General features: G+C 38.8%; 1 protein-coding gene across 26 annotated transcripts in view; it reads right to left on the minus strand.

Moving 5' to 3' along the window:
• The window catches only part of ZBTB20 (zinc finger and BTB domain containing 20), a 493,834-nt gene that overhangs the window by 350,028 nt on the left and 123,016 nt on the right, over nt 1-20,790 (minus strand). For 2 of the 26 annotated variants that reach the window (XM_083500913.1, XM_083500893.1), the window contains one exon: nt 16,031-16,136. The exons of the other annotated variants lie outside the window; for them this stretch is intronic. The gene's annotated coding sequence lies outside the window, so the exon portion shown is untranslated. The remainder of the gene's footprint in view (nt 1-16,030; nt 16,137-20,790) is intronic. 26 annotated transcript variants of the gene reach the window in all.

Consider the following 20,790-nt stretch of genomic DNA (forward strand, 5'->3'; position numbering starts at 1 on the left):
AGAGTAGAGCAGCCTGGAGAGGTGAAGTGTAAGTGATCTACGGATTGCTCCCCAAAAAGAATGTATCTGCACATTGTGGTGGACAGTGTGTCTTTTTTTCAAGGTATAACAATCACAAAATATTGCCCAGATTTGAAGTAGAGGAATTAAGCTTCCCACCACATTTTCTGGGACTCTCCATATATCACATATAGCTGTGCATTAATCCGTTGTTAAAAATGATGAACCTCGGTTATTTCCATTTGAAAATATTTTTTTTAAAAAAAGACTAATGATTTCATCTGATTGCAACACACGATATTAACCTACTAAGGAAAATCTTAATTTATTAAGGATGTCCTCAATGAAGCTGGAGGGTCCTCAAGGAACAAGCTGGCATCCAAAAGAATCCATATTCTCATCAACATTTCTTCAGTATAACTACCATGAAAGTAATAATCTCTTTTTAATGAAACACAGATTTTATTTTATTTTTTTTCAAATTCTGTTGTTACTTGTCCTTCAACTTTTACTATCATAAAAAGCTACACCTTATTATCACTCTCATCAGCACGCAGATGTAGGTCTAGAGAAACTGAAATCATATTGCTGGGGAACAAACTCTTGCACATAAAGCAATTCTTGTAGAGGAGGGTTTCTGTTTTCTGATATTTTAAATCTATTTAGCAACTAGAAATAAAAGAGCATGTCAGGTGGTGGATGGGTTGTCACAGTTTCTGCTGAGCACACACAATTCCTTATGCAACCTGGCACTTGGAATCTAACGAGAAAATAAGTACAACACAATTCTCTCCCCGACTTCCCACTTTTCCTTTTCTTCCGTATCCCATTCATACCACACTAGCATCACCAATGAAGCAACAGCATATCGAGCCACAATAATGCTTCCTAATGCAACGCGACAGCAAGACTAATTTCACCAACAGGCAACAAGCAAGCTAAACCTCTTTTAAAATTATTATTTTTAATTCATGGGGGGAAATAGAAGAAGGAGTAGAAAACAACAGAGCTGATTAAGGAACAACCTGACAAAGAAACAAACAGAACAACAACAAAAATCCCTGAAAAAGAAAGAAGGGGAAAATGAGGAGAGGAAAAACAATTATCCTAGGCATTAGGCAAAAGTCTGTAATATTATCTACAGTGACAGCACAGCCATTGTTAGTGCTGCCAAGGCACTGGATGTTTGCTATATCACCCGAGGTCCTGAGAGAATAATAAACTAAGCAGATTAGACGGAGACTGATGCCTCTGTGCCACTTCTACCTCCATACAGAGTTTGGTGTTTCAAAACATATACAGGCAGGTAAACCCAGAAAATGGGTTTCCATGTTGTTAGGATGGGGGGAAGAGGCTGCCAACAACTAGGGCCTGTTTATTATTTAACAGTTGGTATTGCTAGAAGCCTGGCACAGCAATAGAGCAATCTCTGTTTCAGTGCAAGGAAACCTGATTATGGAAGCATGCAAGCCAAATCCTGTTTACCATAGTCTGGAAGAACTTCTGTGCCCTCAAAAGACATGGAAATTCTCACAATAGCTCTTGTCCAAGTAGAGGGGAAGCTTCCTGGGGCAGAGGTACAAAAGAAGTGTAGAACCAGGAAACAGTGCTGGTGCACAAGGGCAATTAAGAGTGTGCAGTTCTTTCTCCCAATTGCAGCGATCCCTCTTACCCAGCTATGAAAAATGGGAAGGATCTTCTCAACCGCCCTTCTTTTAACTAATTTCTTTCAACTAGCATAATCATGCAGAATAACTCAGTCGGAAGAGCATGAGAACCTGAATCTCAGGGTCATGAGTTTGAGCAAAAAGATTCCTGTATCCTCAGTGGTTGGATTAGATGACCTTCATGGTCCCTTCCAACTCTAAAATACTATGATTCCATGAAACCACACACACAATGCCCATGTTTTAAAGCAAAGAACTTGTTATCGCATGGAGATTATGCTTGAGTTTTCTGCAGCTGCTGGAACGCAATGGGCTATCTAACAGCTAAAGTGCTAGTGTCAAATGAGTGGATCAACAGAAATGCGAAGTATAAAAGCATCATATTATTTTAACACTATCTCCTCCCAACACTGCTAAGCTTATGACACCATGGAAATAATAAATTTGGGCAATTTCATATGTTAAATTATTGACATAGTTGCTGCTTTAAATTAATCCACTCTACACAACGTAATGAAATATAATACCGGAAACTGGTAAAGATGCCAATGGCACTAAAATTCAAAGTATACATGTCCGTCCTTCCGTCGTCATCCCCCCAATATCTGAGTGTTTCAAAAAGCAAAACAATCAGGGAGCCAGGAAAGGGAATCGGTTAATAGTGGATACTCACACTATGATAGACAGAATAGGAGCCAATGGTTCTAAACTTTGTCATGTGTCATACTTTGTCATATGTTATACAATGACATCAGGTGTGGAAATGGTAGGGATGTGACTGGATCAGCTGCATGACTGAGTTTCCCATGAGGTACTCAATGTCCCCGCTAGTCCCTGCAGCATGCAGGCTTGAGCTCATCAGCTGAAGGACAGTGGCTTAAAGCCTGTTGGATTGGATGTGCAACCAAGTTCCCAGAACAGCTGATCCCTGCGGAAAGGAGGCTTGAAATCATAACTTCTCAGTTGATGGACAGAGCTGGATCAGCTGTGCAACAGAGATCCCCATGGGGGTAAACTCAATTGTGCATGCAATCCCTGAAGAAAGCAGACCTAAAGTCACAGCCCACCAGCTGATTGGTGATAACTTCATGCCTGCTAATCAGTGGCATTTCAAAGCACCGCACAGGGCTCTTTGCAAACCCTGCCACTCACTTTGAATTCCCAAAGAGCATCACTGTCAAATTTGGCCCATGAGGGGGAGGGGAGATAAGGATCATGTCCACCAGCCAGATCAGATCCCCCCTCCCTGTTCTAAAGTATCAATGGAGCTCCACACACACAGGAGACCATTCCTTGTCCTTCTTCAAGTAGAAGACTGCTTGGTATGTTCAATATGTCCCTTCAATGGTGTTCCTTCAAATACCAGAGACTGAGTGAATGGAAACCAAAAAAAGGAGCCATTTTCTATTGTGGTGTCTTTGGAACGTTTTCCCTTTGAGACTTATGATTTTTCAGATCCAAGCAAATACATTTTAAATATCCCAGGCCTTTATAATTTTATCCTTTCACTCTAACTGTTTCTGTTTTGTGGAAAGTTGTGCTGCATTCTGTTGTTTTACTGTTTCAGCTGTTTTAGTCATGTTGTTCTATTTGTTGCTGTCCCAATATTTTTCATTTTAACTTATTGTAAGATAAAATGGAAGCTCGCTGAGCTTGAGATAGTACCTCTTTTAAATAAACAACTATCCAAAATAAAATCGAGCACACATGCTCACTTCTCTTCCTGTGGCACTAATATCCACATCATTATATGCCCATCTCATACAACTTTGCAAAAATTAATTCAACAGTTGTAAAGATGTCTGTGAAAATTCCATTACAACACAGTAGCTCATCCAATGTAAGAAGCATATAGATAGTTGACAGGCAACGAACAGTTTTCAATGTATTATCTACAGTATGTAAGTCTCAGAGAATGGCTGCCCCATTACTGACCTTGCTGTACACATCATATAGCTAAAACGAAGAACTATCAGTCTCCCCAGTAGTTAGTTTGAAATATTTTACCCATATAGAAGAAGCTGATTGATACTTGACATTAATTTTCAATTTGACAGGCATCAAAGGTGTGCAATTGTGTAGAATAGCAACTTTCCTTGTGTAATTGGATTTGCATAGAAAGAAATGCATGCTGATCTTGCACACCTTCAAACAGCAGCTATGTATCATACTGTGCCTTCAAGAGCTCTTTATCCTGTGCCAAAAACAGACTGTACAGAGATTAGAGATTAGTGAGATCTGTTCGCAAGAAAACAAAGTCTGGTGAAAATTTAGCCAGTGTTGAATTTTTGCTACTAACCAACACCTGAACTTCAATGGTATCACAAAGCGAGGGGGGGAGCATTAAATGATAGAAGAGATGAGGGGGAAAAGAATGAATCCATTTTCTGAAAAGCAGTAACATTCTGTTTTTCTAGAATAGGGAAACAGCCCCCTGAGTTTTACCATAATTCTGCCTCACTGTCATGGTGAGAGTATTCTAAGATACTGCATTATAGGCATCTGCTATACAATTGGCTTTCTGGCATCATGGGTACTATAATTCTCTCTACAGTGTGATGTGGGTAATTATAGAATGCCTGGATTCTGTCAGCTTGATTCAAAACCCATTGAAGCCAATGGAAATTATCCCAATGATTTCAATGGACATCTCCGGAAGGAGCAATATTTACCCATTGTGTGGCACCTGCAGCTAGGGGATGTGCGAAAAGCTGACTTTGGAAGTAAAAAACACAACAGAAGGGGAAGTGCCTAGATTCAAGAATATAAAAATGTCCCCCATTATTTGTTCTCTGTGGTCAAGGGTCTACTGGATGCTATAGCGGGATAATGCCATCCTATCCCTCTATGTGACCTGTTATCATCTAGTGTTGTCTTGGCCACATTTAAAAACTACTAAAACCTAATATTAAAAAGATACAATAATTGCTACTGCACATTTTAATGAATTATTGTGTTCAAGGTTCCTACGAAAAGTAATATTATACTCGGCTTATGTTTTAATTGATTTATTAATATTTTATCACAGGAATGTAATTTAAGCTCCTCATGATTTAGATCTCATAAACCTTTAGCATTTTGCAAATTCCAATTCCAATTTAAAGCCAGGGCGAGCAATTAACTTTTCTATCATCTTGTCAGGGGAGAAGGTTCATGTTTAATTTGAGACAAAGTGACAGAAATATATATACACTGTATGTATTACTCCAATTTAATTTATGAGTCAGCACCATCCACCTTCGAAATGTAGATTTAATAGAAGGGGGAGAGGCTTGTTGTCGTGGCATCGCTGAGATATCTGCCCTGAATTCGTTAGGGAAAAAATGTCCCTGGTTTATTGAGATAGGAGGCGAGATTGATTACTGGTCTATTTCCAATTCCTTTGTTTTAATTTCAATTCGCTTGTCACTTTCTTGTACACAGCATATTCTCCCAAATGTAATCTCACAGCCTCTTGCCAATGCTATTGTAGGCATCCCACTGTAGCCATTTCTCCTTCACATACACAGTAAGTTTGTCATAAATCCTAAACAAAAAGATAACTGAGAGACTAATCCTCCACAGAGTTTAATAAAACAGTACCAAATGGGCAAAATCTGCAGTTTTTACTAGTGCAAGAATGGGAGTGTAACTTGATTAAAGAGATGGGGAGGAGCATGAGGGCAGAAATGTAACAAATAGAGCACAAAAGGTGCAAACATAATTCATTATAAAGCTGTCAAAGTCTCATAAAAATATCACACATAGAAGCTAGAGATACTTTCAGATACATTTCAAAGCTATATATGCTCTTCTTCAGGGTGAGAGTTCCATGCTTGAAGTCTGTGCTTTCACTTAGACAGGATCCGTATATTTATGGTTGAACTGCTAATGTTCTACTGTTGGATCCAAGCCACATAGGCCTTTATAAGTCAGAACCAGAACCCTGAACTGCCCAGAAGGCAATACAAAGTCAGAGCAGATGGCACAGCATTGGTTACAATGTGCTTTTGGCAATCCACAATCAGGAGGGAAGCCACATTGCACAAGAGGGAGAGCTTCTGGATCATGCTATCAAAGACAATCCCATGTTGAGCACATTGTAGTAGCCTCAAGATACAGAAAGTCATGAATGATAGTTGTAAGGTCTCTGAATCACACAACAGAGTTGGTAAAAAAGAACCCCATGCACGTATAAGGACCACATTTTGTTGTTATCATTACCTGTTTGACCTCTAGATTCTGCTTGCTGCTAAACGGTGCTCGTGAAAGACACTTCACTGTGTCTGATCAGTCTCAGGGCACTTCCAGACGGTCACTATTTTCTGTCACTTATCAGCAAATTCAGGTTACACAGTTAAAGTTAAATTGGTATTCCCCGCAACCACCGTTCACTTGTGAGATCGCCTTAGCCCATATATGCCCACTTGATTGCTTAGATTTGTGAAGCTGGCACTGTTACTTGCAGCACCCACCTGGGAACTTCCTAAATATTGACATCCAGTAGAATCCTTCACTGTACTCTTTTTGGTGTCTGCTAAAAACATTTTTGTTAAGGGAAGCCTATCCAGATGTGTAGAAGCTGTTGTGTGGTTTAATCTGGTTTCAGGACATTGTTGATGTTTAAATTAATTTCTGAATTTTTAAATACTTGTTTTTTACTGCCTTTACTGATAATAATATTTTTCATTTTCTGTAAAATGTTTTGAGATTTTATTACAATTCAGTGGTATATAAATACTGGGGGGGGGGGGGGAGAGAAACGCTTCTCATAAAATCTAACTTTTTCTGCTATCAGCCCTGGTCCCTCTCTGAGGTTGTCAAAGCCTCTCTCTGACATGGCGCTCACTTAGCTGCCCACCCTGGTGCCATCAGTTAATGGGAGTAGCTCTACCTACCCAGAGGGGGATGTTTCATTGGTCACAACCACCAGTCGGGAAGCAGAGGCACCCCTCCCATCACCTAGGTCTGGGAGGAGACAAGAGAAAGGGAACTAGGAGTAGCAACAAATTGCAGAAACGTTTACTGTCCTAAAATGAGTCTGGCCCATTCCCATATACAGGACAGCAAAGGGGTGTGACTGTTGTCAGATCAATGTCTAAGGCTTTGCAAGTTAGAGCACCTGGCTTTGTTGCAGCTGTATTTAGGATTAACCATGTGTAGTGCCTTAAGCCATCAATTTGCATGTGTGCAGAAGTAATCTAAGCATTAAAGCTTTGGGAAAGAACTCTTCCTCAAGAATTTGCTCTGCTCCTCCTACCCTGGAGAAGGCAGATCTGGCCAATGGCATGTGCCTCAAATGACATCCATATTAGATTATTGTAATGCGCTCACTATATGTAGGGCTGGTCTTGAAGACCATATGATCCTGCCCATCTTTAGCAGTCACTGCCAGAAGTCCTGCACTGCATTTCACTGCTTGGGAGCAACACAAGGCAAGACGTTTTGAGTGGCAGCAACCTGACTTGGAAACTACCTCCCAAAGAAAATTTGTCTGGACTCATGCTGTATTGTTTTTAGGCTGGGCAGCCAATACATCTCTATTCCTTTTAATGGTTTCTAAACTGTCATCAATCCTTATTATTTTATGGCATTTTAATTGATTGTTGGGGGAAAATATTTATTCTAGTTTTTACTGCATCAGGGCATAAATTTATAGTTGCAAGCCACCTTAGGGGCACGTTCAGGGGCTGAAAGGCTGGGTATAATTTTTTAAAAAAATAAATAATAAATGAATTTATAAACTGCATTCTTTAAGTTTGAAAGACATATGGGGGAACTCAGCTGAATATGACTAAGTAGTGATTGAACATCCGTCATCTAGTTGATGAAACAGCAATAAAGCACCTAAGTAACAAGGTGCTATCCAATACCTAAAAGATACAAGGCCTTGTAAGCAGGTGTATACCAGTCACGATCCACAACTTGTAGATGCTGTCAGCTGAAGTTAGCACAAAATATCTGTACTATAGCTGAAATTTAGCAATTTAAAACACATCCCAAGCTTCCCTTTAACCCAATTTTGAGGTCCAGTAAGTGGCTTCAGTGATTAAATTGATCAGAAATTCTGTAATACAAATGATTATGCTTCTCAATTCCATCACACTGTTTTTCATGCTTATTCACTTAGGAAACTCAAATAGCTTTCTTCCACTGAAAATGCAGGTAAGACAACCATTGCTGTCATGCATATTTTTAAGACAAATTATAGCAGAGTGCATTGCAATTTCCAACACTTTGTGGTGTCTGCGGAGTGACAGACACCAGCCCACATTGGAATCATTTTGGGGTATCCAAATACTTGTCTGAAAAATACTATTAACTGCAGATTGTAGGCTTTTGAAGTACGTAAAAATTCCAGAAATTTAATTACACTAGAGGACTTGGGTGATTTTTGCATGAAACGTATACCACTTTTATTTAAAAAATACAAACTGGAATAAGTTAAAGCTTCTTACCATAAAGAAGCTTAAACTTTCAAGATAGCATCTGAGACAAGAAAGCTCTGGTCATGGTGGGAATTTCTGAAGAATACGAAGTTAATGCAATTTTATATATTCATCACCGAAAGTGTGAAATATTTATTATTAGAGAATAATCTATTGCAATTAATATGTAACAGTGCATCAACACTCTTAGACAAAACACTCAAAACTGATAGGTCTTAAAATAATAACTTATTTCAAAAGTACTGACCCATAGCCTATTATACCCTCTCAAACGTATGGTAAACTTATTTTTAAAATCCATAATTTAAAAACAGTTTAAAAACTATTAAAAGGAATAAAGATGTATTGGTTTGCCCAGCCTAAAAACAATAAAACATTTTCTTTCTTGAACACAGAAGCAAATTTAATTTTTCTGATTTACTTGCCTGATCAGAGGCTTTATTTTCATATTTAAAAGGATCGGTGGTCCTATAATTCAAGAACTGAACAGACCATTTGCTCTTGACTATAATAGTGACACTTGGGGGGAGGGGATTGAGTGCAGGGAAATGAATGATCCAAGGTACCGACTGAAATTTCAGCTTCTTCACCACTAGGAAAATCAGCAGGGGTTTAGATAATCAGATAGCATTTTTCTACATTCAGTTTGTAAGCTGTTCATTGATGAAATTTATTTTTCCAAGAATAGAATGAAATGCCAAACTATTCAAAGAGCTTGCAGTGCTATCCTGAAGGACAGTTACTTTGTGTGTAAGGGGATGTCTTATCTGCTTGTGAGGTTCACAGTAGCCCTTGGGTGAGTATGCTGTTATGTTAATTCACTCTTTCTGAAATTCATCTTTCTAATGATCAAGCTGAGACCTCATTTGTTGTTGTTTTCCATTTTTTACTAATGAATTAACACATTTATGATGCAATTGTTCTAGTTGTTTGCTTTTTTTAAACATCTAAAACCAGTTTCATCGATCATTCATCAAAAGGTTAACTGCAAATAGGAGGCAGTCCGGGTGACTAGCCTATCATATGTTTGTCTACATCTGATTATATATCCATATGGCTATCTACACTATGCAGACCTTTATAAGAAAGGGAAACATTAAGTTGTAAGCATTCAAAAATGTGACCCATTATTTGTGATTACTAGATATTATTAGCTACACAAACAATCAATTGCTGGTCTTAGAAATTTATATGCTGGAAACATAGGTTGGTATTCAACTATTCAACTAAGTTTTACTCAGAGCAGACCAGATGAAACTGATAAATATAACCAACTTAGGGCAATTCATTACAGTGTGTCTGCTCTAAATAAAACTTAGTTGAACACCACTCAAATGTGTTCTGGCTTTGAACTATTTTTCCCCCCTTCCCAAGAACACATGAAGATGGAGGTAAGAAGCAGGAAAAAGAGTTTTCACACTGGAATCTGCTGCCCAAAGCAACGCCTTCAGTGACCCCGCATGATTCAGAAAGATGTTGCCAGCTCAGACTAGAAGTTACATCTCACTGAGAACACAGCTCACATTAGGAATCTAACATGGAGCTTCTTGCTCCATTTTGAGTCATATGACTTCACAACTAGGAGAGTGACTGGGTAGACCTACCCGAAGCACATTACATCTTTGCAATGACTGGTTTGCTATGGAGCTGGGTTAAAAGGTGTTATTACTGACATATAAGGCCCTAAATTTAATAAATAACTTGGGATCTACTCATGGTGGGAGGATTATTCCTTCCTTCCTCCCTCCATACCTCCCCAACCATTCATAGAACATTAACAGAATTAAAACTATAGAAGATACAAACATGCAGATAAATAACAGTAAAAATAGCATGGCCCCAGCCCTTTTATTAAAAGCAGTTGGTTCCCTAAATCCTTCACCTGCTGAGAGAAGACAACAAGGAGGGAGTCAGTCTAACTTCTCTAGGGAGGGAGTTACAAAGTCTGGGAGAAACTCACCACGAAGTCAGTCAGTCAGTTTATTACAGATAGGTAGCCGTGTTGGTCTGCCATAGTCAAAATAAAAAAATTCCTTCCAGTAGCACCTTAAAGACCAACTAAGTTAGTTCTAGGTATGAGCTTTCGTGTGCATGCACACTTCTTCAGATACCTTCAGATACCTTCTTCAGATACCTTCAGATTGGTATCTGAAGAAGTGTGCATGCACACGAAAGCTCATACCTAGAACTAACTTAGTTGGTCTTTAAGGTGCTACTGGAAGGAATTTTTTTATTTAGTCAGTTTATTGTGGGCCCAATCACAGTGCCATACTCCCCATCCCCACCTCCCAGGGAATGGCTAAATATATGATAGGATTAATAAATTCAATGATCTGGATTAGAAATGGCGACAACTTTACTGATTACAGATATAGGTGGATTTTTGGCTCAAGCGCTGGGTGTATATCCATTCCAGCCCCCGCAAACAGAAAATAATAATTATTATTATTTAATTTAAAAATGGTAAGGGAATTCAGTTCCCCTGAGCTCCTGCTCAAAAAAACCCTGGACATACATAGTCTTCTTAATTGTGCCTCTGATTACAAGGAGTTATTTTTAGAGCAACAACCAAGAAAAAGCTTTAAATAAGGGAACAAAAAACAAAAAAAACAGGCCTTGCCTCAGGCTTGTCTAAGTAAGAGCCATGAAACACTTGGGAGACAAGAAGAGGACCAAAAAGAATGATGTGCAGAATCAATTAAAAATGCTAGTTTGAAGAGTGAGTTTTCATAAAGTGTTTAAATGCACCAGCAGAAGAAGTCAGATAACTGGCAGAAGACAAAGAGTGTCAATGACTGGGAAAGTTCTAGAAGACACCAGGAGCAGGAAGTCAACATTGCTTTCATTCAGATGTAACACAAAACCACAGCTTAGTGTAACATGCATAGAACTGCTCACCCCTCCTTGTTCCTCCCTGGACATAGCCATAAGGAATAATCCATAAGAAGCTCTAGACTAAATGGAAAAAAGGGAAAAAAGGAATAATTTCTGGGACTGGATGGCACCCACCCAATAATTCTCAAAGAACCCTAATGGGGTTCCTGGAAATTACAGACCACTTAAGCTTAATATGTGTCATGAGACAACTGTCAAATCTGCAGCTATGTGGTTTATCCAAACAAGATGGTAAACTATGGTTTGAAATTGGCTTCTTTGGCCAAGGCATAGTCAAAACTAACCAGAATTTGTATTGGTTCTCAAACAATGAGACCCTCCTTTCAGGAGCACTGGTGAAAGCGAATGGGGAGCACATGAACTCAAGTTTTATCCTTTGCCCAAATACAACCATCATCACTAAAAGGGATTTTAAAATGCTATAAAAAGAAGAGGAACAACACTGACATCATGGCAGAAGGGACATCTTTAAATGTGAGCCTAACAACTTTAGTCATTTCACCTTGAGGAGACTTGTGCATCATCCCACTCATCAGTGAATAAACCGAGAACCCAATAGACCTGTTTTTAATTAAACAAAAAGCTAAACTAGCTTGATTCCTACCAGACAAATCCTATGTGGCTTTTCTTGCATATCCACCTGCATTAATTTAAGCAGGGCACAGCATGTCCTGCTTGAATAAGCAGTCCCTCTGTTTCACAAGAAGTACAAAAGACTAATTCACCACATTAGAAGGAGCAGGGAGGAGAGAACAAACCCCATCTGGTCATATCCAAGAAAAAGCCTCCTCACAACTATACAGCCAAGATTGTACTACCAATGCTAATGTATATATTACAAACATATACAGGTATGATGTTTACAGTAAACAAACAGCAATGCAGCCAACCGAAGACATAAACATTTGCTGGAGCATGAATGCTCAGCCTGGTTGCACCACACACTGGGTGTTTATTTATCCCCGTTGCATATGATCAACAGGAGAAGACATTCAAAACAACTTTTTAAACAACGTGTCACTTTATGTTAGTTTTTGCCAATGGGGCTTCTTCCAAATGTGTGTGTCATAATAAGATATGTATGTGTTTAGAGAGTTCTCTTCTTTTACGTCTGTCATGGCAGGAAGACAAAGATCAATCCTAGCAACCTAGCATTCATTTATGCCTTCCATCTCTACAGCCATGCAAGCCATACAATTTTAATCAAAATGCTTGTTTGAAACTCACAAATACTGAGATGCAGAAACCAAATTGTTTTGTTTATTAACCCATAGTCTGGATTTAGTTGGAATGCTTATTTTTCTCACTTTATGCTGATGTGAACTGAAAGGAGGGCCCCTAACTGGGACCCTTAAAGCTATAAGCCCAGTTCCCCAGTTTTGGAATTACTATTTCCACCTTAAATGCTTTTTTGTCAGTCTAGAAGCAACTATTTACTAAAAGCTAGGTCAAACACAGGGTTGCTGTCAAAAATGGAAGCTCTGTGTTCAGTTACTCCCTTTTCTCTGCTATGCATTCTCCATGTCTATGTGCATTTCCTGTTCCATATTATTGCTACTGGCAGAGATAGAAGCAAATTTAACACTTACAAGAAGAAAAGGCAAGCAGTTTTAAAATTTGCAAGAAGTTAAAAGGGAAGATGATGAGGGACTACCATTCTGAACTGGAGCACCAAGTTTATCATAACGTTTAGTATTGTCCTAAACCAGAGCTTTCCAACCTTTTAATTTTGGTGACACACTTTTTAGACATGCCTCATTTCGCAACACAGTAATTCAGTTTTGCATCATTTTGTGAAACAGCAATTCAGTTTTACTAGCAAACCGGAAGTTTAACTAACCCCTTTCCTGCCCCAGGAGAAGCGTGGGAGGCATTCACATGACACACCTACACACTGCAGCCGACACACTAATGTGCCATGATACACAGTTTGGAAAGCTCTGTCCCAAGCCATCAGATGTTGCATCTCCCTCAACCATTTTTATGAAGAATTTATAAAGTATTCCTTTCTTCCAAAAAAACCCCCCTTAAAATAATCTGTCAGCAGTAGAATATTGGATTTGTGCACTTTTTGAAAAATGCAGTAACTCAAGAAAGAGAATACAAGCTCCTATTTAAAACAAAGAATAATATACCTTAATTTAATCCATGCATAAAATGCATGTTTAATGATAAAAAGTGCTAAATAAAATGTTAAGTGAACGATCATACTGTTACTAACCAGTTTTTAGAAGGTCTTTGGACAAAGAACTGTTAGTTATTTTCATAATGTAAGTAAACTCTCCTCAACACTACATCTGGACCTAAAGAGCAGCCTTATGAAATACAACACCAATGGGATTGTATTTCAGGAATATTTAATTGTTCATATGCCAATTATATGTTTTGTTTTGCACTCCCCACTTCCCCAAACAATGGGAAGTGTCCAGAGAGTTTCACAAAGTGTTTTCTTTGGAGGGAGTGAATTGGACACTTGCAATGTTTTGTAATAACCCTTTGTTAGCAAATATATCATTATACTGAGCAGTTTTGTTTGCAAATATACAAATTAGACTAAGCAGTTTTGTTTGCAAATATGCAGTTAAATTGGGCAGGCACAGAAGCAGGTAACGCTAGTTCCAAAGACACATCAGTAAAAAATCAACAGCAGCACATCTGAACCCAAGATGGTTTCTGCCATCAGTTAGCTCCAAAATCCTAGAACTGCTTTCTCTAGCCAAAATCAGATTTCCTGGTTTTGCTTTGTTTCTAAAAGCTAGCTGACACAGTGTGAGCAAAACATTTTTATAGCTGACTCTCATGTTTAAGCGAGCGAGAATGTTGGATTCCTTCCATGCTGCTTTTCAAGATTACCCTGATAGCCCACTAGTAGCCATTAATGAAAACTCTAACAATCAGCTGGTCCAAGAAAGAGATATCTCTATCTTCACATGTTGCCACAACATAACAGAATCAAGGAAACATTATGACTAGGACCCAAAGAACTGTACAACCAGTTCAGTGAGACTAAGTGGGCTTTACACTTGTTTTTTTCTAAAAGCAAGCCACCTGGTCAAAATGGCAAGTTCATTGAATTACTGAAAATATAATAAACAAATATTCTTGTCTTCTCTTGTGCCAGAGAAAAACTAAAGGTATTACCATTTTATAGAGTGATTTAAAATGGCTATGTAAGTTCACTGGGAAACTTCACAACAATTTTCAAAAACTTCCCTTATCTAAAAGCCCATAAGCCTAATTTAAGACTCAGAAGTGACCCAGCATGCCCCATTATCATAGTTAGGGGCAATCTCTTAAACATGTCCTAAGTTACACCTGTTGATTCTGAATCTATGAATGGATAGCTTCAAAGAAAATAAGCATGTCCATTTTTCTTCTTCTCTACTTATTTTGTAAATGTGTAGATATATCATATCAAAGACCCAAAGAGGGAAGTGACAGCTAGACCTCTAGTGCTTTGTGGGAATCCATATACTGTACCTATAAATCTAATGAAAGGTGAAACATTTCAGATATGTAAAATATGGAGTTCAAAGACAGCACTGAACCAAACCTACTGCTTCCTGACCAATCTGACTTTGCCTTGAAGAGCCGCTAGCTCTTCCTATCTCTAGCCCATTGAACCAGTAAAATTCTTACTTAATTGTCCATCAGAATGTTCTTATACTAAAGCAACTACAATGTGTAATCAATAGATCACACAATGCTAAAAATCATGAGAGAATTCATTCAGAATAGGTATGGAATTTCATTTCCTGTTTTTTTAAAGCAGTTTTAAGGACCAAAATTTAAGGTTCACTATTTTTATCGACCAAGCAATGCCATTTAAACTTTTATAAGGATGAATTAAATTCTTACTTCAACTTAATGCTCCCCCCCGAACTGCGTGTACATAGTGTCATCAATTACTAATATATGCATATCAAACAGAGTGACTAAGGCCATGTTTGAGCCATCTCCCAGCCTGTTTCCTAGCACTAAGCTCTGGAGTATACCAGGGAGAGAAACTCCCACAAAGCAGGAGATGGTGCTCAGGGGTGATCATGTCAACGGCCTGAGCCATTCAGATGTCCCAGAGCCAGAATTTTGACAAGCGCACCAGTCATATCAGCCAGAAAACTCCCCACTGAATTCATCAGTATCCTAGGGTGGACCATCCTAATAGATCCTTCAACTCTGCAGAAGGGAAAAGATGTTGAAAGCCTAATTTCAACAGAAAATTATCTAATGATGACGAAGGGCTGGTGTCAATATCCCCCACTTTCAAGTCAACCTTCCTACCCAGTTGAGAAAACAAGTTCCAGTGTGGCCTGCCACATGCATAGGACCAGTGATATGTTGCTACAGCCCCATGGTCATCATGGCAGCCATGAAGTCTGAAGCCACTCCAGAGCCAGTCGTCTCAGTATAAATGTTGGAGTCCCCCAAAACCAGCAGTCTGGGAGTCATCACCATCGCTTCCATGACCAGCTATGTCAGATGGTAAACCAGCAGAATTCCTAATCCAGGTATCCCCAACTTTCGGCCCTCAAGATGTTTTGGACTACAAGTCCCCTCATCCCTGACCACTGGTCCTGTTAGCTAGGGATCATGGGAGTTGTAGGCCAAAGCATCTGGAGGGCCACAGGTTGGGGATGCCTGCCCTAATCTGTCTGGATTGCCCAATGCCCGGAATGAACGCTCTAGATCTGTGTGGATCCTCTTGTGAGCTTGAACCTGCGACTGCTGAGTGAAACGTTTTCTGCACTCAGAACATCCACTTCTGTACAGAGAGCCTGGAGACTGAGACAGAATCTCTACAGACTACAGCAACTCCCCCTCCCCGGCCCACAAGTTTGTCCTGATGCTGCACTGATTACCCTGATGACTGGCGCCCACCAACTACGCATATAGATTTATGGGAAAATTTGACACATTACTCTTCTGGAGGAGGAGGTAGGAAGGGAAAAACCAATTGTTTTGGTAATGTTTATGTAATAAAATATTTTTAAATGAACAAAAATTCCTTAGCATGGATGAGTTATACAGAATGAAGTATACCTTGCAAAAGCAGACTTCTTGGCTTAGTAGAAAATAGGCGTATTTAGTTGCTTATTATGTACACGAGGATCCAAAATGTGTTCTTTCTTCACTTTAAGTAACAGCACTGAAAAATACATTTGTGTTAAGTATGGAACCAATTTAGTTGAATAATTGGTGTTGAGACAGTAGCTAGAATTGAGATACTCCTTCCATAGGAATGCACTCTAAGTTGCATTGTAAGAGGAGGTATAATAAAAAACTGGATGTAGTTGATCATACTGTAATGAAAGTCTACATTTACCTTTGTATGCAGTACACTAGGTAGTAAAAGAATTCTACAATTTCTTCAAAAAGTAATGAAGTAATAGCTCAAGTTCAGAATATATCTCTGTAGCTGGGAAGCTCATTTCGTACTTCTGGGTTTCCCAGAAGCATCTAGCTGGACACTATGGGAAGCAGAACTTTATGTCAGATAGGCCTTTCCTCTGCTTAAGCAGAATGCTTCTTACTCTCTTATAAAAAATTACCCCAAATTTATATCACTGGTGTTAAAAGAAAAGCTGGCAGGACCACAGGAAAAGACTTTATTATTTGTTTACAGTATTTATTACCTGCCCTTCATTCTAAGGTCCTAGTGTGGGTTACAGGATTAAAACACCATATTAAGAACAATTTTGAACAACTTATAACCTCTATCTGTGTAACCCCTAAATATGTTCCAGTGGGCTCCCCCAACCCTCCAGAGCTGATTTATGAGGTGCGTAGAGAGGAGAGGGCAGGGAAGCTTTATCGCTCAGCTAAAAGCCCATGCACTAGCAGAACTGTTTTGCTGGATACCGCCCTAGGTATCATATGTAACCTGCTTATGAGGTTGTACACTGCATGTCAGAAAGTGGTTTTGGCATGTACCCCGAGATGCCCAAACTGCATGCAGTGTATGCAGTGACCCCAGGTTGTGTTCAGGTAGGTAGCCATGTTGGTCTGACACAGTCAAAATAAATAAATAAAAAATTAAAAAAATGTCCAGTAGCACCTTAGAAACCAACTAAGATTGTTCTGGGTATAAGCTTTCATGTGCAGGCACACTTCTTCAGACGAATATCTTCTTCAGATATCTGAAGAAGTGTGCATGCACACGAAAGCTTATACCCAGAACAAAATTAGTTGGTCTCTAAGGTGCTACTTACTGGAGAATTTTTTAAAAATTATTTTTTATTTATTTTGACCAGGTTGTATGTGTTTTCTTGTTTCACTTCTTTTTTAAAAGTATAATCGTTTATTGAGAACAAACATGATAACATGACAAAATAGTAATTAACTCTGTCAAAGAGCTGAGCTTCCAGTATCAACACAAAACATAACATAGTGCAGCACATATCTTTTGCAAGCTAGAGAGCTGGCTTCAACCACTGAAATCAATGGAAAAAACTGTGAAAAACTATGCAGATTCCAATGAGACTTAGGTGCCCTTTCCCATCTTCTGCATCCAGGCCTGTGTCAACTAATCCACTACCCAATTCTTTAGATCCTAAAATCAGAATATTTAAATTGTACCTAAGTTTATACCACTGGTCTAAAGGTCCTTAAATTAGTATGGAAACCATTTAATATCAGCCGTATCAGCTTTTTCTTATTGGCAGTGAAAAATCTAAAAAGTATGGAATGCCAGTGTCTCTTTCATATTAACTGTAGTGAGGGGCTAACTAGAATTATTGGTACACCTATTATATTCCAAACTCTCTTTTCACGTGTTTGCAAAAGTACGTGTTAATCAGCATTTTAATTTAAAAAGAAATAGTGCATCTTGTAAAAAATAATAATAACCCATAATATCATGTTAATATGTATGCTAAAATTGAGGCACTTTTACAAGGTCCAATTTTTGAAGGGGAAATTCTTAGCATTTTATTAGAACTAGGTAGGTCTGTTTGGGTGCTTCTCATCAAGATCGTACCTCAAACACGCATGACCACCACTTATTCTATTTCAGAGTTTTTCATGCGGCCTTGTTGTTGTTGTTGTTGAAATGTGCTGCTGCTGTTGTTAAAATGTTTCTACAACCCTTCATCCGAAGATCAAAGCGTGGTTTTTTAAAACATAAAATCATTACATAATTGAAAGAGCAAGGTGCAGAATTCAGTTAAAAATGGGGACCATTGGCAATCTTTATTAAGATTTACAGAACAATCCTTTTTTTGTGGGGTGGGGAGATTCTGCAGCAGAAGTACAACCACTTCATAAATGGCTAGCTTGCTACAATCAGGGTAGGAGGTGGGAGCTTTTCCTTACCTTGAGAGGCTGTTCAATCAGAGGGTTGGAAAAGGGCCTAGTCTTGGGATATGTCAGGGGATTCAGGGTCTACTGGATCCTTGGCTGTCCCTGATATGCCCTGGGAATGCCTCATTTCAGCCCCCACTACCAGTGCAAGAACATCAGAGAGAGATGTATGTCTGCAGTAGGGACCTCCAGAACCATAATTGTTGTTCTGTTAGTGGTCCTCCTACTCTGTTAGAACTTGCCCCGTTTCCAATATCCCTTCAGCTCACTTACCTTAGTTAAAAAACCAGTTCTTCTCAGTGTGTGTGTGTGTGTGTGTGTGTGTGTGTGTCTAATAATGAACTAGCAGGGTGAAATCATTTTACTTCCTATCGTTACTTTTTATCATCTGCACATACCTCAGTACAGTGGTACCTTGGTTTGCAAACAGTCTGGTTTGCTTAAGTTTTGGATTGCAAACACGTCAAACCCGGAAGTGCATGTCCCAGTTTGCAAACTTTTTTTGGATTGCAACCCATATTTTTTTTTTGGATTACAAACAAATTATTTTTGGAGGCCCCATTGGCAAAAGCACGCCTTGGGTTACAACCTGTTTTGGTTTACAAATGGACCTCCGGAACAGATTATGGTTGTAAACCAAGGTACCACTGTATTCCACCACGAAGCATCTATCACCAAAATGATTATAAGAAAAACTGCCCTACTTGTAGCAAACACACAGGCCACAGTGGCCATACTCCTACATTGACAAGTATGCTATATCAGTGGTCTTATGCATGCTTAACTCTGTGATGGATCCTAGCTATTAATTTTCTGGAAAATTAATAAAATGTTTATATATCACCGGCCCATTCAATTCTGACCAAGTTATTTGGAGAGAAAAACAGCATTTTAGGTTAAATGTACCACTGTTGTGGAATTCCTGTCCCTACAGCTGTCTTCATTTTTAAAAATAATTTTAAGAGGTAAAATTCTCTGTGCCATCTCACTTGCTCCTCTTTCTTAATAGAAAACGACTGCCGTGACTACCCCCATGTAGCAGCACTATTCACCATCAGCACCTCTGCACTCCCCATGTGCTTAGAGAACAACTGATTAGCACTTTGCATAATTAACCTGATTAGCACTGTGCATAATCAAACTGATTAGCACTTTGCATAATTAAAAAGAAATAACGGCAACAACAACAATAACTAGGTAATATCAAAAGCTGCTAGTCCGACAGCCAATTTGCTAGCACCAGGATTAGTTTAGTGTAGAATCTTTTATTCTTTAAAACCTATTTTAGGAAGTACACATCTCGAAACGCTATATGCACTGGAAACAGTTCCAATAAATTGGTGGTCACCCAGAAAATGGTAAATTCTAGAACTAATAATTTAATACGAACTGTTGGGAGACTAGTTCTCAGTTGTCTTATTGCTTGCCATCACTAATCTTGTGAATGTGCAAGTTACCAAATTCACATCCTGAGCAGACAGAGAAAATTGGAACACTCTGTTGGAAGTGGCTTCATGCTTCCTTTTCTTCAACATGTGAAATAAATCCTTTCTATCTGCCCTGTAGGAACTTGCATATGTCTTCACTCTGAGTGATGCAGAAGACTGCAACAATGTGAAGGAATAAGAAGCACAAGATGCTTGTGCTTCCTACTCACTCTTCACTGGTATAACATCTGAAGTTGCTTTTACTTTGAAGACAAAGCCATCTTGGGAACCTGGATGCCACTGATCATTCTGGATTCTGGAAAAAGAACTTACAAGACAAACAGACCAACTTTCTGGCACTACTGCAAAATTCGATTTTCTTACAGTTGCCTGCCATGCTGGATTTCAGATGTCAACATTTGTGGCAATATCTTAGAAATATGCTTGGAATGGTTTAACATTATCTGGAACTATCTAGAGTTCTGTAGTTTATCTAAACCTCAAAATAATATTTAAAGAGACGGAAATCCGACTAGGTGGACAACAGCATTATTGACCCTTCAAAAACACATCTTCTGCAGCTGGGGGTTCACATTTTTGAATACTTCAAGGAGAAACCATTAGCAAAGGCCATTTTAAAGCACAAAGCTAAAACATATATTGCAGTTCCAAAGAACTCAGTCACTGCAAGATAAGAAGTCAAGTACTAACTGAAGTGCCATTTCTACAAACTGTTATGCTTCAGGAGTAGGGGGAGGTGCTGCTAAGGAGATTATTCAAGTCCAAATGTTCCTGGGGAAGGTAGTTCCAGTAATTCTGGGAATGATGCCAATTCCTAAGCTATATATGTAAATATTTTTAAAACACTAATTTAATATACGTGTATTTTAAACACATATATGTCTACGTGCATACATTGCTCCAGTACTGCCATGGCAACAAGTTAACAGTTAACAGAAAACTCACACATCTGATTGAAAACAGTTTTTAATATATAACTTCAACACACACACACACACACACACACACAAAAAGAGGTGCCTTGGGTGAAAGCTTAATCCAATCTATTCTCGA

Source organism: Podarcis liolepis, assembly GCF_965112155.1.
Source record: "Podarcis liolepis genome assembly, chromosome: 4".
In the NCBI taxonomy this organism is placed as follows: Eukaryota; Metazoa; Chordata; class Lepidosauria; order Squamata; family Lacertidae; genus Podarcis; species Podarcis liolepis.